Source organism: Cryptomeria japonica, chromosome 10 (genome assembly GCF_030272615.1).
Source record: "Cryptomeria japonica chromosome 10, Sugi_1.0, whole genome shotgun sequence".
In the NCBI taxonomy this organism is placed as follows: Eukaryota; Viridiplantae; Streptophyta; class Pinopsida; order Cupressales; family Cupressaceae; genus Cryptomeria; species Cryptomeria japonica.
Window position 1 is genome coordinate 751,234,956 of NC_081414.1, and position 22,110 is coordinate 751,257,065.

A 22,110-nucleotide genomic window follows, 5' to 3' on the forward strand; every position below is an offset into this window, starting at 1 on the left:
ACCCCTACTAAGATATCCCTTTGGGATTTGATTCAAACTTCTTTTGCTCATCATGGAATGTTACAAGATGCTTTGAAAGATTTGAATGTTCCTCCACCGAATACATCTAGTAATATAGTGTCTTTGGTTAACTCTGTGATGAATCCTAAAGCTCATATTGTGTTTACTCAAGATGAGTTGCCCACTAGTGAAATTCAACATCAATATGATCCCTTGATGATTGTGGTTATCATAAATGATACTGCTATAAGACGAACACTAGTAGATAATGGCTTTGGTCTTAATGTGTGTAGCATTAATCTTTTGCATAAGATGAATGTGGATACATCCCTAATTGAGCGTGACTCTCATCCTATTCGAGGCTTTGATAATGTGGCTAAAACTTCATTAGGTACTATCACCTTACCCGTCACAGTGGGGCCTGTTACTTTGCCTACTCCTATCCATGTTATGTCGGGAAATCTAACATACAACTTGCTATTAGGGAGACCTTGGATTCATAGTATGCAAGCGGTCCCCTCTACATTGCATAGACAAGTTAAATTTATTTATAATAATAAAACATATACCTTGATAGGTGATACTAATTTCCAAGCTTGTTTACAAACATCTACTTCCAAAGGGGGTTCTTCTAAGCCTTCCTCGTCTAGCGATGACTCTTTAAACAAGATACCTATCGATGAATCCTCGCTCTCTGATGATCGAAATTCTTTGGATGAGTCTGGAGCTCTTGAAGAAGATTCTTCTCGACATAAGAAGGATTTTGACCCTGAAAAGATTCTCGCAGACGATGATTGGGGATCCCTTGATTTTAATCCTACCTTTGTAGGTGAATATAAAGTTCCTTCTAGAGAGCTTAAAGCTGAAAAGAAGGAAGAAGCTAAAAATCAATCAACATTACCTGAGCCTATGAGCAATAACTTCGTGGCCGCTTCTCAAACTTCTTCTCCTCACACTTCCAATTCTGAAGGGTTTGATTCTTTGTCTTATGAAAAACCACCTTCTCTTTCTGAAATGGCTGATCATTATGGTCGTGGTTTTCGTATTCTAGCTAAGCATGGGTATAATGGAAATGGCTATGGCGCTCACGAACAAGGAATAAAGGTTCCTCTAGAGAATAATCTTTATGATTATGCCTTTGGACTTGGTTATAATCCCTGCAAGCGCACTAAAGCTTCTAGAAGACCATGTATTAGTGTTAATGTTATTTCTACATCTCTACCAATGAGACATCCTGAGTATATTGATCCTTCACATGCCTGTGCTTTGGATGTTTTTCCTACCGATGATGCTTTAGCTGAGTTTTTAGGAGCATATGATACTCTTCCTCGTTATCATCACAATAGGGGATTCCCTTATTGTTTGAACACTGAAGCCTACTTTGGAAAAGAGACTGATAACGATGAGATTGTGAAAGAATTTCCTCAGTTAAAGGATACTCAACAAAGTAATCTTCTTATAAGTGACACCATTGATGTTAAGATGGATTCCGGCAATGAAGAAAAAGTTATTAAAATTGGAAAATGTCTGGACGAAGAAGAACAAAAACAATATGAAGATTTATTGCGTGAATTCCCTAAGATCTTTGCTTGGACATATTCTGACATGCCTAGTATAGATCCTAAGATTGTCACTCATAATATTGTCTTAGTTCTTGATGCTAAGCCTGTGAAACAAAAGATTCGAAAAATGAATCCTAAGGTGGCTTTGCTTGTTAAGGCTGAGATTGAAAAATTATTGGAGGCTGGATTTATCCGCCCTATTGATTATTCCCCATGGATTTCAAATATTGTTGCTGTGGCTAAATCAGATAATAAAATAAGAATGTGTACTGACTTTCGAGATTTAAATAAAGCTTCTTTGAAAGATGATTTTCCCCTCCCAAACATTGACATGATAGTTGATTCTACAGCAGGACATGCTTTGTTATCCTTCATGGATGGTTTTTCAGGATACAATCAAATTTTCATTAATCCTCAAGATCAATTCAAAACTGCTTTCACCACTCCTTGGGGTACGTTTTGTTGGGTAATGATGCCTTTCGGACTTAAAAACGCCGGTGCAACTTATCAACGAGCGATGACCCTTATCTTTCACGATTAAATGCATAAGATTTTAGAAGATTATATTGATGATGTCTTAGCCAAATCCATTCTCCGCATAGATCACATTAAGATCCCTCGTCAAATCTTTGAAAGGATTCGTAAATATCACATGCACTTGAATCCCTGAAAATGTGTTTTTGGTGTGGATAGTGGAAAACTATTAGGATTCATAGTTTCGCATCGTGGGATTGAGGTGGATACTAGGAAAATAGATGCTATTGTCAACATGCCACCTCCTAGAAATGTGTCTCAACTCAAAAGCTTACAAGGAAAGATTCAAGCTATTCGTAGGTTTGTATCTCAACTTGCGGATCGTACTTTTCCTTTTACTCAACTTCTCAAAAAGAATATCACTTTTTAATGGAATGAAGATTGTCAGCAAGCATTTGAAAATTTAAAAGTGTATTTGGCTAATCCTCCTATCCTTCAACCTGCCGAACCTTCTAAACCCTTCCTTCTTTATACAGCTGCTTCCTCTCATGCTCTTGCAGCATTATTGGCACAACATGATAAAGATGGTAAGGAGTGTCCGGTTTATTATATAAGTCGTACCTTACTCAATTATGAGACCCGATACTTTGCGATAGAAAGACAATGCTTGGCCTTGGTGTTTGCGACTCAGAAATTGAGACATTATCTTTTAAATTCAAAAGTCCACGTCATGGTAAAGTTTGATCCGTTGAAGCATCTTTTCTCTAAAACTGATTTATCAGGACGCCTAGCTAAGTGGGTTATGATGTTAACTGAATTTGACCTTAAATTTGTTTCGCAAAGGGCAATTAAAGGGCAAGCGTTGACCGATCACTTAGTTGAGGCCCCTTCATCTTTCTCCTTCCCTAACCCTGAGTCTTTTCCTGACGACTTCATCCTTTGTACAGAGAAAGATAAAACTTGGGAGTTATACTTTGATGGCTCTAAGTGTCGTATGGGATCGGGGGCAGGTGTTGTTCTGATTTCTCCTACAAAGAAGTCCATTCCCTTATCTTATCATCTCAATTTCCTATGTACCAATAACATTGCTGAGTATGAGGCTCTTATAGCAGGAATAAAGGCAGCCTTAGCTTTGAATATAAAACACATACATATTTTTGGAGATTCTCAACTGATTATAAGACAAGTAACAGGACTATATCAAGCGAAACAAGACAAATTATCACAATATAAAAACCTTGCTATCTCTTTATTACAAAAATTTGATTCTTACACCATGGAACATGTTCCTCGAAAAGATAATCGACATGCAGATGCAATGGCATGTGTGGCTTCTTTGGTATCTTTAGAGGACCCTATGGTTGATCTTAAATTTGTTATTCACAACCTTATTTCTCCAGCTATTGTAGATGATTCTAGCTTAGTGACATGTTGTGACTTTATAGACTCAGATGAATAGTATTCGCATATCATAAGATACTTGACTGATGGTACCTTTCCTGATTCCGCTAATAGGAACACTAGGGTTAGAATTTGCAAGCTGTCTGCTAGATATATCATTCTTTCTAAAGTTCTTTACCGAAGGGGTTATAACAGTCTTCTCCTTCGTTGTCTTAACAAATCGGAAATCCCTATTGCTCTTGAAGAGGCGCATTCAGGTGCCTGTGGGGGGAATTTTGGAGGCAAATCCTTGGTTCAAAGGTTGCTCCGTATGGGATATTATTGGCAAACTATGCAGCAGGATTCTTTTTCATTTGTTAAGAAATGTCATCAATGTCAACAACACAATAATTTGATTCATGCTCCTGCCCAAGAACTTCGTTCTCATGTAGCTTCTTGGCCTTTCTCTGCATGGGGGCTGGATCTTATCGGTAAAATCTCTCCTCCTTCATCTCAAGGACATACTTTCATTAGAACCGCAACAGATTACTTTACAAAATGGGTAGAAGCTATTCCCCTTCGCTCTACTACTGCTGAAGTGATTTGTCGATTCCTTCTGGAAAACATTATTTCTCGATTTGGGATACCTTCCACTATAATCTCTGATAATGGGACATCATTTAAGAACAAGGACGTGAAGAAATTCCTCAAGAAGTATCATATCAAACATCGATTTTCTACACCATACTATCCTCAATCAAATGGCCAAGCCGAATCATCCAATAAGATAATTGAACAAATTCTTCGTAAAACTGTGAATAAGCATGGTAAGGATTGGAGTACTCAGCTAATCTATGCTCTTTGGGTCTACCGAACGAGTGTACGAATTGCTACCGGAACTACCCCTTATAATCTTGTTTATGGTGTTGATGCTATTATGCCTTTAGAATTAGAGATTCCATCGCTTAGAGTTTCTCTCAAAAGTATAGTAGATGATGACGCTTATAGAGAACAAAGACTTCAATAGCTTGAGATGCTTGATGAACAGCGTATAAATGCTCTTGAGCATATTCAAGCGTATCACAAAACTCTACAACGAAGCTATAATGATAAGGTTATTCAATGTTCCTTCTCAGTGGGTGACTTAGTTCTCTATGAGAATCAACGCAATGTGAATGCCTTACTTGAAGAAAAGGGAAAATTTAGTCCTAATTGGCTTGGACCGTATATCATTATTGAAGATTATGGATCAGGTGCTTATAAAATAGCGGGTGTAGACGGTATGTCTCTTAAAGACCCTATAAACGCTATGCACTTGCGTAGATACTATGCTTAATTCCTCATTCCTTATCATTCATCTATTTCCTTTCTCACTTCTTCAAAATTGGATAATATGTTAGCATATCTTTGTTAGAGCAAATAGAATTAAATGATGTTTTGTTTAATCTATATTGCTTCGTTCCTGACAAGCGTGTTTCTTTACTTTATGGTTTGTCTTGAATTCATTTATGTAAATTGCAAAAGATTTACATTTTTCATTATGTTGGCATATTATACAATGTCTTTATGTGTTAAGTTGAATCGTGTCATGTTGTGTTTAAATTCAAATTAAATCACATTAGTTATATGATTCTTAGGCTTAACACATATTTTTCTTCCCTATTATCAATGTAGTACTTGATCAAATATTTTAATTAAGTCACATATGTATCAATTTAATCATGGAGCATTGAGAAATCAATCACATGGAAATTAAATTCAGAACATACATGTACATCTACCAAATGTATTAACTTTAATCAAAATACACATTGTTTTAGACATTAAAGATAACACGTTTGAGACAAAGAAGCATGTATATATATATATATATATATATATATATATATATATATATATATATATATATATATATATATATATATATATGTGGATCAATATACAAAGGTAGGTCACTATACATCCAAAATGTGACCTACCCTACATCATAAGATCATCTCCTATCCCTAGGGATGGTGGCTGGAGAGTGACGACTAGATGCTCCCTCCTGATCCGGCCGTGCAGGTGGACCCATAGGGGTATACCGTGATATAGATCGTGAACGGCTCCGAGAGGAACTCCTACGATCCCTATCCATAAGGATCGCGCAATACGAGGTAGCCTCGGCCTGAGCTGCTGCTAAATCACACTGTGCCCGCTGAAGGTCCTCTGATAGAGCTCTCTCTCTCTCTCCCTCCATATCTCTACCTGTACTCGAAATGGGGAAAACAAATCATCATGCCGACCCGTGTTCCCTTGAGGTCTATAAGCAACCTGTGAGGAACTAGGGATCTGCGCCGTCGTGGAGATATGTCACTGCTTGCTGGATCAGAGAACGCCACTCCTGCACATTAGCTGTAGCAGTAGAACAAATCATGTATTAGTACCATTTTATATCATCAAAACATTAATCAATCAATATAAACCTACTATACCTGGATCTCCCTCACGCCAGTAGGGATCATGATATGGTAGCATCCGTGACTGGGAACTACTAGGCTCCCCACGCTCGAATGATTTGTGTGTGATGGGTACAGGTCTCCGTATCGCCTCGTGTTCCCCCTTTTGGGGAATAACGGGAGGATCTAAGGCTATGGTATCATCTCCTGAATGATGGGGAGCTGCATTTGACTCCTCCTCATCTCTATCCTCCTCCTCCTCGTCATCCTCATCCTCATCTGCATCCTCGTTCTCCTCATTATCATCTCTATCTGTGTCATCTTCCTCTCCTTCCTCCTCCTCGGCACTGGGGTGATCTCCTATGGGTGGATCGGGCCCTCCTGTCTCCTCATGACCCTCTCCCTCCTCTGGCTCCTCCGATCTGGATCCCTGATCCTCATCTCGGTCTCCATGTCTCCATGGACCTGGATGGCCTGTCGGGTGATCTGGTGGAAAGATAGGCCCCGGGTATGATCTCATAAACCATGAGAGATACCTGCGCTGTGCCCCGGGGTCTGCAGCATAATCAGTGACCACATCCTGGTCGGACCCCTCTATATCTGTGATCTCGATATCATCTATCGTAGGTCTCGCTACTGCTCTGGGTCTGGGAAGGACTCGTGAGTGTCGAGTGTAGATGGGCACATCGGCTGGAACACACTGCTCTAGCCCAAACTGCCTCTGTACTTGGTCAAAGTAGAATGGGACTATGATGTGTGAATATCGCCCTCTCAGTAGGCAGTTCCTCTGTAAGCAGGCTAACTGTCTCTCCATCCCATCCCATCTGTGCATCCGCAGATATGGTCTCCATACAGTCACCTCAGCTGTCAATTTGTCAAATGTCACTCTCCAATACAGTAGATCTCCAAATCTCCACTCGCTGGTAAGTGGATAAGCAAATACCCTAGGTCGCTTGCTAGCCGCACTCTTCGGATAGCCGACAGGCCTAGTGCATGTAAAGTGCTCAAATATCCACACCTGCAGAAGTGTGCATGTCATCAAGCTGCAACCCTGTCCGAAAACATACTCCTCGAGGTCGTGATAGAGATGTGCAAGCATACTCCGACCCCAGGCGTATACTCTCCTATGTCTCTCCATAGCCCTGATGCACCATGTTAGACCCACATGCATATGTGTACCTCGCCCATTAGGGCAGACAACTAGTGCAATGATGGCTATCATAAGACGTCTCATGAGGGGCACCTCTCCTGTAGGATGTAAGAGCCAGCTGACCATGATATGACCTCTCGTCTCACTCGACATGACTCTCCCTATGCAATATACCTGCTCCCTCTGATGATCCTCTACTGACCGATCGATCGCATATGTCATGACAGCTCCTCTGATCAGTAGGCGAAGAATGCGGTACACATCCTCAAGTGTCACCGTCATCTCCCCTACTGGAAGCTGGAACGTGCATGTGTCCGGATCCCATCACTCCATGAGTGCCATCAGCATCGCGGGATGAAATCGAATGGCCGACATAAGAATCATAGACCACAAACCTACTATAGACAATGTATCTCTCTCTGCCTGAGTAAGCCGGGGAATCTGATCTCGCAAACTATGAAGAATCTGCCCCGCCGTGTGCTCTCTCATGTATGGGAGACCCTGCAATACAAAAACACCAATGTAATCAGTAATCAATCATCAAAATCATCTATGCCAAATACGCAAACTGACGAACATCAAAAGTTGACCCCTGCCGAGTCCTGATTGGGACCATGGCGCCCTGCAGGGACCATGGCACCCCATAGGGACCATGGCACCCTGAAGGGACCATGGTGCCCTGGTGGGACCATGGCGCCCTGGGTGGGACCCAGGGTCAGATTCCAGGGCCCGCTTTCGATCATAGAAAATCAGAATCAACAGAAATGCAGAAAGTCAAAGTTCAGTCAACTCACCTCGTCTAGTGGCTCGTCGTCGATCACGGCCTGTCACATGATCTCAATCCTCGCGGGACGCTCCAGTCGTCGTGAAGGCATGATGATAGCTGTGTGGGCTCCGCTGCAATGAACAATACTCAGAATCAACAAAGTGACAAATGCAATAGTCACTTTCAAGGTATATACTTTCATTCCTTTACCTTTATTTTCTAAACCCTAATTTTCCCTAAATCACTCATTTCATCATAACTTGAGTTTGGGAGATGCAATTTTCAAACCGTTTGTTGCATAGGAATCATATTTTCGTTCCCTTACTCTCTTGATGTTCCAAAATGTGCTCTGATGAAGCCTTTGTAGTGAACATCTCTCATCAATAATCGTTCACACAATTTGTTGAAAGTAAACATGCTACCTTGTTTCACCTCCCTAATAAGCAAGCCGAAACAGGGGGGGGCATATAGCTACTCACAAATTTCATCACCTTCCTTAGTAAGCATTAGGTGATTTTGCGATCTAACGTGTGTTTTGTAGGGTGCGGTTCCTAACTGTGTACTGCAGATACCGCTGGGGGCTTCGTTCGATGAACTTATGGATATATCTTTTTTCAAATAATGTTTACTTTCCTGTACTTTAGCTTGCATATGCATGTAGTACTCATATGACCACTAAAGTGGGGGCTAAATGTAGCGTCGTAAATTGTACGCACTTGCTAAAGCAGTACAATTTCACATCTAGTTTAGCACCCGCCTTGGCGCAATTTGCATTTTGCATTGCATTTCTACTTTAGCACTTAATTAATCAAATTAATTAGGTCTAAGGTCCTATTTCATCATCTTTCACATCATAAAGTCAGGCCCTTTCATTAAAGTGTGCCCCCTTTTCATTTTATTCCTCCAATACATCATCTAATCGAAAACCCTAATTAGGCCTTCTTTTGGACTTGGGGGCTTGATTTCGGGGGTCAAAACATCTCGAAATCACCTGTAACTTCGGGATTCTCTCTAAAATCATCATATCTGACGGCCCTGAAAATTTGGTGAAAAGTTGTCGGGACCATGGCACCCGAAGTGCACACGGTCCCGGACATTTTTCCCGAAATTTTAGGAGCGCGATCCAATCATAAAATAAAGCTTAACCCCAAGAAATTGGCGAGATCCGAATTAAGACCTAGGGTTTCATACATAAGAGCTCTCTTTCTTCATTAGAAGAGATCCGAATTTTGTTTTCAGGAACCTCATATGCAGCGAAAGAGCAGATCTTTGAAGACTTCAACAACTCTCAACATTCATCCTCCAAGCATTCATCAAATCCATTCATTCACTTAGGGCTTTGAAGGCATTGAAGAGCAATAAGGGATCACCGACTAAAGATTGGCTTGTACCCCTCCTTTGGGGTTGGGTATGATTTCATGTTGTTTTCATGTCTTTGCATAAGCCTCATTATGTCACTTACATTCATGCTTTAGATCACTTGGCATCTTGATTTGGAGCATTTACATTGTCATTTACAAGCAATTAGGGTTTACTTTCTAGGTTGCTCTAGTTTGCTTACTTGCATTTTAGATCTTGCACACACACAAGGTCTGCACACACATTACTTTTACAATACAACTTGGCTATTCGTGGAGGTGGAAATCACCGAAGCGGGGGTTTGACTAAGGCAAAACCCTATATAGCCACCCAAACACCTTTTCCAGATATAAGTGCAGATTTCGGGATTCAGACGACGCCGCAAGTTGCAAATCCGAAAGAAGCAGACGGAGACGGAACCATACACCAAGTTGCAGAGAAGAAGACCAGGACAGGGGCGTGGGGCGCCCTGGTCCTGCCAGGACAGGGGCACTAGGCGCCCTGGTCCCTGGGATAGGGGCGCTAGGCGCCCTGGTCCTCCTGACAGACATCAATTTTTAGCATTTTTTGACAGTTTTCCAGATTGCAAAGTGGCAGTTTCAGGTACAGAATCAGGACAGTGGCGCCCGCGCCCCCATCCCAAACATTTTCACTCAGATTTTGACTCCGAGTACGCATCTGCATTCTTGTCTTGTCCTTATGTTTGCAGCTTTCCATTGTTTAAGTTCAATTCTGCAATCTTGTTATTAGTTCATACTTGCATTTTAGGGTTAGGAATTGAACTTGCATAATCTTACCTTTCAATTACAACAAAGGAATAGAAACCCTAATAGGTAGCCCGTGGCTCTCTCTTTCACCAAAAAGAAGTAGCCAATTGTGCGATACCTCTAGGCTCTTTCGTATTCCGTAGTGTGTGACAAAAGGTAGGATTAGGACATGTTGGCCTAGTCTCGCTTTTTCCCCCGCACACCTTCATCTTGACAAAAAGCAAAATTAAAACAAGCTATTTCTTAAATGTGAAGAAAATAAATTATTTAAAACTAAACGTTGTACATGTTTGGGCAAATCTGACGAGTAATTAAGTTTGAACAAATTTCTATCAAAAACTAATAAAATAAACATCAATAGTTTTCTCAACAAAATATTGTGTAGCTTTTGCAACAAATATACACAAATGCATAATTCAATCCAATTCTCATACGCAAGAAAAATAGCAATTTAAAGCTTTGACACCCAAAAATAGCAAGGACTAAAACCCTACACACAGGGAGAAAAGTGACTAAAAAGTTTTTTTTTTCTTTTTTTTGGCTAAACTAGTTTAAAGCTGAATTTTTTTAGAGCAAAATCAAAATAGAAATTTAGATCTTGAATTTTGAAAAACTTTAATTTAAGTGCTTAAAAACCCTAATTGCGTCACATGTTGTTGCTACTATATTTTTTTGTATCTTCTAATTGTTTTGCTTCTGTCAGACTTATTAACCAAAATATAGCGATTCATTCTTTTAGTTGATGCAAAATCCAAATACATTACCATTCAAGTGATTCCATAAATAAAAAATAAAAAATGAGTAGACAAATCAATAAACTTCTTTCATCATATGTTCTCTTTATTTTTCTTTCTTCTCTTAAGCCTATGCTTGGTAATCGAATGAACCATGTTTTGCGGATTGTTGCCAATAATGGAATGGTAGTTCTTACTCTCGTGTCTATGTTAGTGATGAGAAACAAAAGAAGGTTCTTGGGTTGCATGTTTAAGTGCTTATGCTAGTGTTATTGTGGCAATAATGACATATGTGTCGCAATACTACTTGTATTATATATTTTAATGCAGAAAAGTAATTCAATCATCTTGCTAATAATTTTAATTAGATTTGAATATTAAAAATCAAACATGAGTCAAACCTTACACAAAAGTATTCCACTTGTTGATACATTATTACATTAATTTATTCCAATCAAAATTGACACAAAACTAACAAGAAATGAAATATGACCAAATTCAAGTAATTTTTAAAGTTGAGCAAGAGAGATGCCTCATTTAGTGTTTGTTGCACTCGTTACCCCTATTTTTGCACATGTTTAATTTTTCCATAATTTCCTTTTCAAGCAAAAATAGAGTACATTAATGACATCTCGATGCTGTTTTGTTATAAATCCCTCTTGTTTTGGCCTTTACATGTCGAAGTGTTCCTCTTGAACCTTCTACTTGAACCTATATGTAAGTTCAATAGTTCATTGGTTCAAAGTTCATCATGTGTGTGTATGTCTCGAGTCCTTGTTAAAGTAGGTTTTAAATGTACAGGAGGAATCTCAATGTTGAGTGAACTTGAACCATTGAACCTTTCATCTCGGTTCAAATGTTCACAAATTCAAAGCCCGTGGTGCAAGCGAATATAAAGGCGGGTAATCAATGGAGGGAAATGGTTAAGAAAAGGAGGAATATTCTAGGAATCTCGGGAACTTAAATTGTAAAAACTTTCCATATTTATGGAAGTGATCATTACACATTATGCATCTTGAACGGAGTGACTTGTAATTAATACAAGTGTCATAATTATGTCACTTCAACATTAACCCAACACAAGTGGATTTGATATTTGAAGCATGGTAATTATGAAGCCGAATTTTAAGGATTTTATAGATTTCAAATGAATTGCTCCATCATTAAGAAGCTAAAATTGGCAAGAAAGGAATTCAGCGCTAGAGGTAATTAGTTCTATTCTTCAAAGTTAGCAGAGATTAAGTTTGCATGAAAGGTGTTATTAAAGTTAAAATTGAAGGTGCAACTACCAAGAAATCAAAGAAATCCTATGAGTCAACTACCTGTCTGCGCTACTTGATCCAAGAGTAAAAGAAGGAGAAGTTTGAACAATAAGGTGGTCATTAATTTAGAGGCACTTTAAGAGGTTGAAGATACAATGGCTGATCAAAACCTAGAAATGCCTGTTGTGGAGAATATTGATGCAGAGAAACCACTTGAAGAAGTGTCAGATCCTATAAGCACCATTGTGGTAATAAATGTGACAACCAACCAAGCTCCTCCAGATAAAAGTGATGCAGCGATTACCCCTCAATGGCTGGAAGCCTCTTTAAGTAGCAAGAAAAGGAATGTGGTACCAATATCTTTGTCGATCAAAGACATGGTAAGAAAATGTTTAGGGAAAACCCCCAAGTCCAAGAAATTGAAAACTACTTTAAGAGTGAATTTTTGATCCAGACATAAGAAATTGGATTGCAAAGGTAGCCCATCCAGTAACAGGTGAAGAGGTAGAAAACCCCATAGCTAAATATTTTACTGTTGAAAAAATCAACCTTGGGACTGCCTCGCGAGCTACAGATGTACATCACTTGGAAGCCTCTACCAAAAAGATAATCACTAGGACTTGGAATGATGAAAAAGATAAACAAGAGCTGAAGTAGACATTGAGGTTAATGGTTGAATACATTGAAGCAATTCATAATCCCAACCCTCAACCAATAACTCAGGTACCTACGTCTTTTGACCCCAAATTCCCAATCAATCAAAGATGTTGGGTCAGATTCAAAGAAGAAAAATGGCAATTAAGGTATTTCTTGATTGGTTAGGAGTGATTCAAGCAGGTATAGGATACATTAGAGATTTGAGCAAAGTATATGAAGATACCATGATGGTGCTCAAAGAGTTAGAAACAAAAATGGCTTCATGGAAAAATGAAGAAGCCAAATGGACAACAATGATAGCTTAGATGAGCGAAATTTAAAAGTATTATGTAATTAAATTTTTGGTAGAGAAGGCTGTGCTTGGCTTAGATGATAATGTGTTATATGTATAGACACCTAAAATTGTCCAGTCTAATTAAATTATTTATTTAATTATCTAAGCCTAATTCTTCTATTAATTAAATAAATCCTTATTTATTTAATTAATTCATTTATCCTCTTCTAGCCTTATTTCTCATTTAAATAAATACATTTATTTATTTAAATTTTCTCATTTAAATAAATACATTTATTTATTTAAATTATCCTTTTCCTAAATTAAATAAATATTTTTATTTATTTAATTATCCCACTTCTTCTATTAATTAAATAAATTTTTATTTATTTAATTAATTCATTAGCCTTTTCTACCCATGACACATGTCATTCATCTCTTAATTCATACACTACCTACCCCTTTCATTATTTTATTATTTCTTTTACCTACCCTCTAATCATAGCCGACCTCCTTTTACACCTCTCAATCTTATCCCTCCATTTCATATAGTGTCTTCTATATAAGGAGATGCTTCCTTCATTATCAAACCCTAATGAATCATCTTAATGACTTGACTACACTATGATCCTACTTGCAACCACATTCCGTTCTTTGTTTAGCTCTTGTGCACATAAAATCTGAGAGCAAATATATCAAGCAAGATCAATGGAGATAGGAAGAATGGAGATCAAAACCCTATTGGACATGTGATGGTATAATCTTTGTGATTTCATGTGATTTGCATTGTCTTAGGTAATCTTCATATGTTATGGTGGATCTTTGTTGATTGTTAGGCTAGGGTTTTGTGGTTGAATTCATTTAGCCTTTCAATATTGTTATTATTGTTATCCATTTTCACCATATACATTTTGGCATGCCTGGTGGGACTCTTGTCCTTTTTGCATTTAACCTTTTGTTGCAGATTTTGTGTTTGAAGTTGCAGATCTGGCATTTTCCGACAACATTTTCGACATTTTCGCGTCTGCATACTTTCGGATCGCGTTTTTTATTTTCTGGCGCGTCTGCGACATCTTGAATCGCGTCCATGTTCTCGACAAAATTTTATTTTGTAGGTTTCCGAAAGGCGCGTCTGTGTTACGGAAACGCGTCTGCGTCATTTTTATCCGCGTCTGTGTCTGGAAAGCGCGTCTATGATTTTTATCCGCGTCTGTGTCATAGAGGCGCGTCTGTGCAGAAGGGAACCGCGTCTGTGTTCACCAGTTTTGAAATTTTGTATTTTTCATTGATTCAGTTTTCGGATTTTGCATTTAGGGTTTCAGATCTGGTTTATTTTTTGGACTAATATTTTCAGATCTAGCTAACAAAATTGGTGCAGGTTGTCTTGGAAGCAAAATCGTTTGGTTGAAGGCCCCTATTTTCACAAAGTCTTTTGGGTTTTTAAAATTTACCTAACTTGTGTGCTTGCAGGAAGGGGTGATCATTTGAAACAACCCAAACTACTAACAAATCTTTGTTGCAGGACCTTGGCAAGGATTTTTTGGATTTTTATTGTGTGCCTTGTTTTCATAGACTAGCAAACACTTCCATTGGTGCACTAAAATTGAATCATTGTCTTTTGTGTCTTGAGCAATAGGCTCTTTTTGTTTAATCTTTAGAGGGTCTGTCTTCCCGTGTGGTCATTAGGACTACTAGTGAGAAGAGAACGACCCAAGTGGTAGCGAGGAAAACCCACCTCATCCGAACCACTATAATCAAATGTATTCATGGTGAAAACTATGAATAACATGTGCTGATTAGTTCATACCGACACTATGTCTCCCCATAAACCCGTTTGATCAAATTTATTTGATCAGTTGTAGGGCGTAACCCCTACCAGCTGGGAGCCTTCTATATTTACAGAGCTGAAAGTGCCACATGTATGGCCACACGAGCGGATGCCCTTACTAGCACCTTTTTGTTTTAGAGGCCCAAATCCTTCTAGTTGTTGGGGCAGGAGGTCGGACCTCTGGTACCGGCCCACACACATACGGTTCTTAGTAGAGATACAAAGTTCACCATGGGGAGTTTTCATGGGGACTGATGCTTGGCTGACCCGAGAAGTGAGTGCCGAGGGTGGAGCCAGTGAGGTCAAGCATCTAAGTATCCGCTCTGAATAGCGTAGCCTCGGGGGTAAAACCCCATGTGGGATCAACAACTATTGTCTTGGCCAGCCATAAGAATTGTGCTTGACTTATTTTAAACATTCAAAACGTTCAAGACCAAACAACAAAATATTGTGTCTTTTGTGTCTTCAAGTGTATGCAAAACAATTTTACATCAAACAACACACTTTCTTGGAGTCATTTTGGAGTCTAGACACTTGCAAACATTGAGTCCTCATCAACACTGTGTCCTCTTGTCACGAAAAATAGTCAAACAGTCAGATTTGGTCACAACAAAACAACTTCACAGATTGGAAAAATTGCACAAAATTTGCAGAAACGCGTCTGTGTCAGGCATAATAGCGTCTGTGTTGTCTAGCCGCGTCTGTGCAGGACATAATCGCGTCTGTGCTCCAACAGCAAACATTACATTTGATAGAAAATCGCAGAGGCGCGTCTGTGTTAAACATAGTAGCGTCTATGTTGGGAAGCAGCATCTGTGAAGTATACAGGCACGTTTGTGTCTAGAATTGAAAAACTGTTACAGTCCAGCAAGCAAACACAGTCAGTTTCAGAATTCTTGAGCTTCCTAGGTCATCTCTCTAGGGTTTCATTTAGTGTTCAACCTGTCCTTGGGTCTCACAAAGTCCATCATTGCTTTACATCTCACATTACATTCACATTTGTCTAAACTTGAGTCAAAAGGTCACTTACTTGTCCTCATCATACTTTGTCAACACACTACATACAACAACACTTTGCTAAGTGGTCCCTCATCAAGGTTTCTTACCTTTGGGTCTCATTTGGTTTTACTTAGAGTCAAGGTCAACTTACCTCATCAAGAGAAACTATCCTCTCTTTGGAAGTCATACCTACTCTACTACATACATACTTGGTCTTACACTTTGGACATTGCAAGTACACTTCAGACTCATTTACATTCCATCCAACTCTTGGTCTTCCATACTCTTTCCATTTTTCATCTAGTCTCACACATCTTGGTCAATACCTAGTTCATGGTTGAAACCCGTCTTCAAAAATCTAGGAGAGAAACTAAAGAGGCTCAAGAGTCCGCAAACATGAGTTCTTATGAGTATGACAATGATATCTTTTTCAATTCTGATCATACTACATTACCTGACATGGATGTCTATAGAAACATTTCAAATGTTGAGAACATGGACACTATAAACAACAATGCTACACAAAATGACAATGTGGACAACTTTTCAGTACATTCAGCAGATGTGGAAGAATCCATTATGAATCCCCATTTCAATCGATTGGTTGAGGAAATAATGAGGAGGGATAGACAATACTTCTTACAAATGATGGCACAAAGTGGAGCTAAGATACCTCATGATTTTGACATGTCTCAAATAATGGAACATAGACCTTTGCAACAACCTCACTCCAATATGGATCAAAGGAGACCTAATAGTGGAGGAAATAGAGGACCACATATGGTACCTGAATCACCATCAACTTTGCTTCAAAAATCAGAGGTCCCACATACACATGGTCAAACATATGATACTATACTTCGTAGACCATTATGGCAGTCTTATGCAGACAAATATGCTCAATCACATACTATAGTCACATAAATCTGTCCACTTAATTAAATGAATACTTAGTATTTATTTGATTATTTAACCATCAATTAATGAATTAATTAAATTAATATTTAATTAATTCATCTTAACCCTCTTCTCCTATTAATTAAATAAATTATTCAATTTATTTGATTTAATTCACTTAACCAAATTCAGACCATTAATTAAATAAATAAATCATATTTATTTAATTAAATATTCTCTCACATTTAAATAAATTAATATTTATTTAAATCCCCCAAAATCCCACCTCTCACATTTGAATAAATTAACATTTATTTAAATCACCTTTATCCTCTACCCACTTGCATTTTCCTACAAATGCAAGTTGCACAATTATTTTAAATAAATAATTTATTTAAATCACCTTTATCCTCCACCCACTTGTATTTTCCTACAAAAGCAAGTTGCACAATTATTTTAAAAAAATAATTTATTTAAATCACCTTTATCCTCCACCCACTTGTATTTTCCTACAAAAGCAAGTTGCACAACTATTTTAAATAAATTATTTATTTAAAATCCTATTTATCCTCACCCACTTGAAACCTTTAATGGTTTCCCTTAAAGTATTCAAACTTGATGGCTTTAAAGTCTTCAAACTTGATGGCTTCCTTCTATAGTCTTCTTAAGACTTTAATGGTTTTCCTTAAAGTCTTCAAGCCTTTAATGGTTTCCCTCAAAGTCTTCAAGCATTTTAATGCTTTATCTTCATTTTTCTCATTTAAATAAATTAATATTTATTTGAATATTTATCCAAATGCAAATTACACCATTTAATTGAAATAAATGATTTTATTTTAATTGAAAATACCAAAATTTCTCCCACTTGCATTTTCCTACAAAATCCACTTACATGCCTAAACCCCTTCTAAAATTTTCTAATCACTTCTAAATAACCTAACCCCTTCTCTAAACTTTGTCACATTCCTAAGCAAAAGGGAAGTCACTTCTCAAACCCTCAAAGTCTTTGATAACCATTAAAGGCTTTCAACCTTCAACCACTAAATGGCTCAAAGTCTTTGATAACCTTTAAAGGCTTTCAACCTTCAACCACTTAATCCCCAAAGTCTCCAATAACCATTAATGGTTACCTCAAACCCTCCCACATGGTTAAAACATTTGTTTTGACTCAACCTCTACCCAACCCAAAGGTCTCATCGGGCCATTAATGCTTTGACCATGATTATCTCTTAAACATTTGCACAAAGGTTTATCCTTGGATTAACTCTTAATCCAGTGGGTAATCTGAATTTGGACTTGACCCTTAGCCTCTAGATAACCATGAGGTCTTCTCAGGCCTTTAATGCCTCCAACCTCTTCTCTCAACCCAATCATATGTTGACACTTGTCACCATTTTATTGGTGCCAATTGTGCACATGGATCCCCAACTTTCAAACTTGGCCCTTGATTAAACCATTCAATCTTAACCCTTCATTTCCCCATTTCTTCTATAAATAGAACCCTTCTCCTCAAGCAAAAAAAGAGAAGCATTAGAGTATTGTTGTTATACTGGCATTAGCATACAGCTTTCTCATAGCATCACTATTTACACTTGCATAGCATTTGCTTATCATATTCAACTATCTTGAATCTCCATATGGCATCCATGGCTAGTGCTAAAAGCTGAGAGCTACACTCATTTGGGACTTGGAGAGGAGAGGAACAAGGGAGGAGCAACTATGAGCATCTTGATTAGCTATTTTATTCTATGTTTATATGCTTTCTATTTCATGCTTAATATCTATCTTGATATGCCTGTTTAGGATAATCTTTTGTTGCTAACACTAACGTTTGTTTCTTGTGCTCTTGTGTGTGTTGCCATCAAACAGATTTTCTAATCTTTTTTGCAGAGCATCACATACTAATGTTAAGGATCAACCACCAAAACAATTAGATGTTCAAAGGCATGCTCAAAATTTGGACACAAGGAAACCTCATGTCAAATTTGGGGGCAACACAATGGAACATGACATGCCTGTAGAATATGGTATACATGCGCAAAATAGATATGGGGTTCCTCAACATGAATCTATACCAAGTGGTCCATATACGCAACATCATTATAGACCTCCTCCATATGAACATGTGTATGATCAATATCATCCATATATGCAACATCCTCCTCCCCCAATTGGTGCCTCAAGCATAGGGTATGGTCCAAGAAGTCGATCTCCACCTAAGAGCAATTTGGAGCAACAAATCAGGGACTTACAAAAGAAAATGGAGGACATAAATACACCAAAGCCAACATACACAATGAGAGACATATGTCCTTATCCATTTGACAAGAGCATTCCAATGCCTCCTTTTCCTACACACTTTGTGACGCCTAAATTTGATAAGTATAGAGGAAAAGGGGATCCTAAGGCACACATAAGACAATTTTTCATAGCTTGCATTGAGGTAGTAGCAGAAGAGACATACTTGATGAGATTATTTCCACAAAGCTTAGGTGATCAAGCTATGGAATGGTTCTCCCAACTTCCACTTGGAATTAAGTCATGGGGTGACTTAGCAGAGGCATTTATCCAACATTTCTCCTACAACATAGAGACAGACATATCAGTCACTACTTTGTGCAACACCAAGCAAAAAGAGGGAGAGTCTTTTGCATCATTTTTACAAAGATGGAGAAATCTAGCCAGTAGATGCTCTTGTGAAATTCCACAAAAACAAATGGTAGAGATGTTCACACAAAATGTTAATAAAGACATTGGCTATGATCTAATGAAAGCTTGTTTGTCCACCTTCAAGGATGTCATTGAAAAAGGCTTAGTGATAGAAAAGGTCTTAATTGAACAAGGAGTCATCAAAATATTCAAGGAAAACAAAGATGACTTTAAAGGAAAAGACAAGCCAAGATTTTGGAATAAAAACAAGAACACAGTCAATGATGGTGTTGTTGATGCCAACACAGTGCGACCCAAAATCATCTTTTCGGGATCAAGTTCTACAAACAATCAAGTGAATACTCAAACAACTTCCAGATCACAAAAGAAGTATACCCCGTTGGGAGAACCACTTGAGTCAGTTTTCAAGAAGTTAGTGGCAAACAAGGTGATCACAATTCTAGATTTCCCGCCATATGAACCAAAGGTCAAACCAAATTGGTGGAATGATGATGAGTATTGTGAATTTCATAAGAGAAAGGGTCATAAGACAGGAAATTGTCATCGACTAAAGAACATCATACAAGATCTCATTAATAGAGGTGATATTGAGATTGAGGGACATTCCTCCAATCAAGAACATGAGATGTTTAAGGAACCATTCCCAAAACATGACAAGGAAAAAGCCAAAGCCACAGATGATCAAACAAACTATACCAAAGCATCCTACAGCTATGATTCAACTATCAATCACATCTCGATGGACAATTATGTCTCTACTATTATCATCAAGGACAAAGCGTCCAAGAATTCTACTCAGAGACCCAAGATTGTCCTAAAAGGTGTTGGATCTTCTTCCAAACCTACCTCTGAATGTCATGTTACAACCCGCCGAGGCAAAATAACTTTGCAAGGTGCTCCAACTAAAAACACCACTTTTTCATCAACCAAACCTGAGTATGACCTTGTAGAACAATTAGGGAAGACACCCGCGCTCATTTCAATCCTCGAACTATTACGCATATCTCCCGCACATAAAGCCATTCTTGATAAAATCTTGAGAGATACTGTTGTTCCTACTGATCTAAACGTGGACCAATTTCAAGCCATGGTGGGATACTTTTCCATTCCACATTCACTTACTTTCACGGAAGCCGATGATGCCTCCGTAAGTCAGCCACATAATGCGCCATTATACATTGAAGCCTTCATACACAAACATCGAATAAAACGAGTCCTGATAGATGGAGGAGCAGGTCTAAACATTTGCACATTAAGCACTATCACACAATTGGGATATTCTGATAAAGCTGTAAATTCTACAAACAAGATCACCATTAAGGCATATGATGATGAAGAGCGTTCATCCAATGGTACAGTCATCTTACCTCTCAGAGTTGGGCCAGTTACAAAGGATGTGGTCTGTCAAGTCCTGGATTTAAATCTCACTTATAACATATTGTTAGGACGTCCTTGGATCCATGAAATGAGGGCAGTCCCATCCACATATCACCGATGCATTAAGTTTCCTCATAATGGAGTGGAAATAACAGTTAACGACGATCCTAATCCATTCATATATTGCAATAACCTGAAATCAAAGACTGAGACTATCATTCCTAGTAATCGGGAAGTTGTTCCTTCGTCGACATACATTGATCCTGAGTCATTAAAACCTTCGACATCCAAACAAGGTGAACTTAAAGGCAAGTTTCAGGACAAAGGCATGGGGGAATATACTTTCAATCAGACCATGTACTTAAGACAAGTCACGAGTTCCCCAAAAGAATATGGAAGACCACATCCTAACAAGCAAATCTCCATCATGAAACTCAAATGGGATCCCACTACCTTTCAAAGATGGGGTGAACTAGAAGAGGAAGATTTATACCAAATGCTTTTCAGGGACAATGAAGAGGAAACACAAGATCACATCAACCTACCATGTGAGAAATATGGCAAAGGCTTCGAAATGCTACAAAAATTTGGGTATGATGGAAAAAGCCCTCTGGGGTTACGAAAGGAAGGCATCATTGAACCTCTACAACCTGAATGGACTTTCAAGAAGGAACGCTCAAAAGGACTTGGTTTCTTAACTTCCAAGGTCCACACCCAAAGGACAGAAGAAGCCTTACAAATCAAAGCTGCCAAAATTCAACAAGAGAATCGCTATTCCACAGATTCCAACGAATGGGAATGGGGTTCCGACAAGTCTTCCAGTGACTACGAGCTCACCGAGACATTCAGAGAGCCAGGTGAACCCACAGAAGAGGAGGAGTTTTATAACAAATTCAGAGTTGGTCAAGAAACAACCTATGAGGAGTCTACATAGTCCTTGTCTCAAGGTTCTAGGTTGAAATCACATAGGATGAGAACACCTGTTCCGGAACGTGCTACTAGTGACGATAATTTGGATTCGCTCGTGATCAAGACTGATGAGGAGAGTGCCATCGATGACCTCGATAATTACCTTGACATACCCGAATATAACCACATCTTCACTCTTAGCCTCGCTAACTTCGAGGGCATTAACGACCTTCCCCTTGTTCACCACCAACTCATTGACTGGGATAACGAAGGACCTGCACAGTTGGATACATTCCAAAACGATGAAGCTTTTATTGACTATTTAGGCATACGAGATGATCTTCCCCCTAGAGACCATAAAGCAGGATACACCATAGAACTCAATAGCGTGGCATATTTCGGTGAGGGTGTCGGACCTTCCAGTCGCAAAAATGTAAAAATAAGAACAAATCAAGGGTCTTATGGTGAAAACCACATTGTGGCGCTATCTAACTCCAAAAAAGTAAAAAGAAAGGACATATCTGAGGGTGAAAACCTCTCTGAGGCGCCCGAAGATGGAAGGCTCGACATTCTCCCAGCATCATATGAAGAAAAGTCATCCATGTTG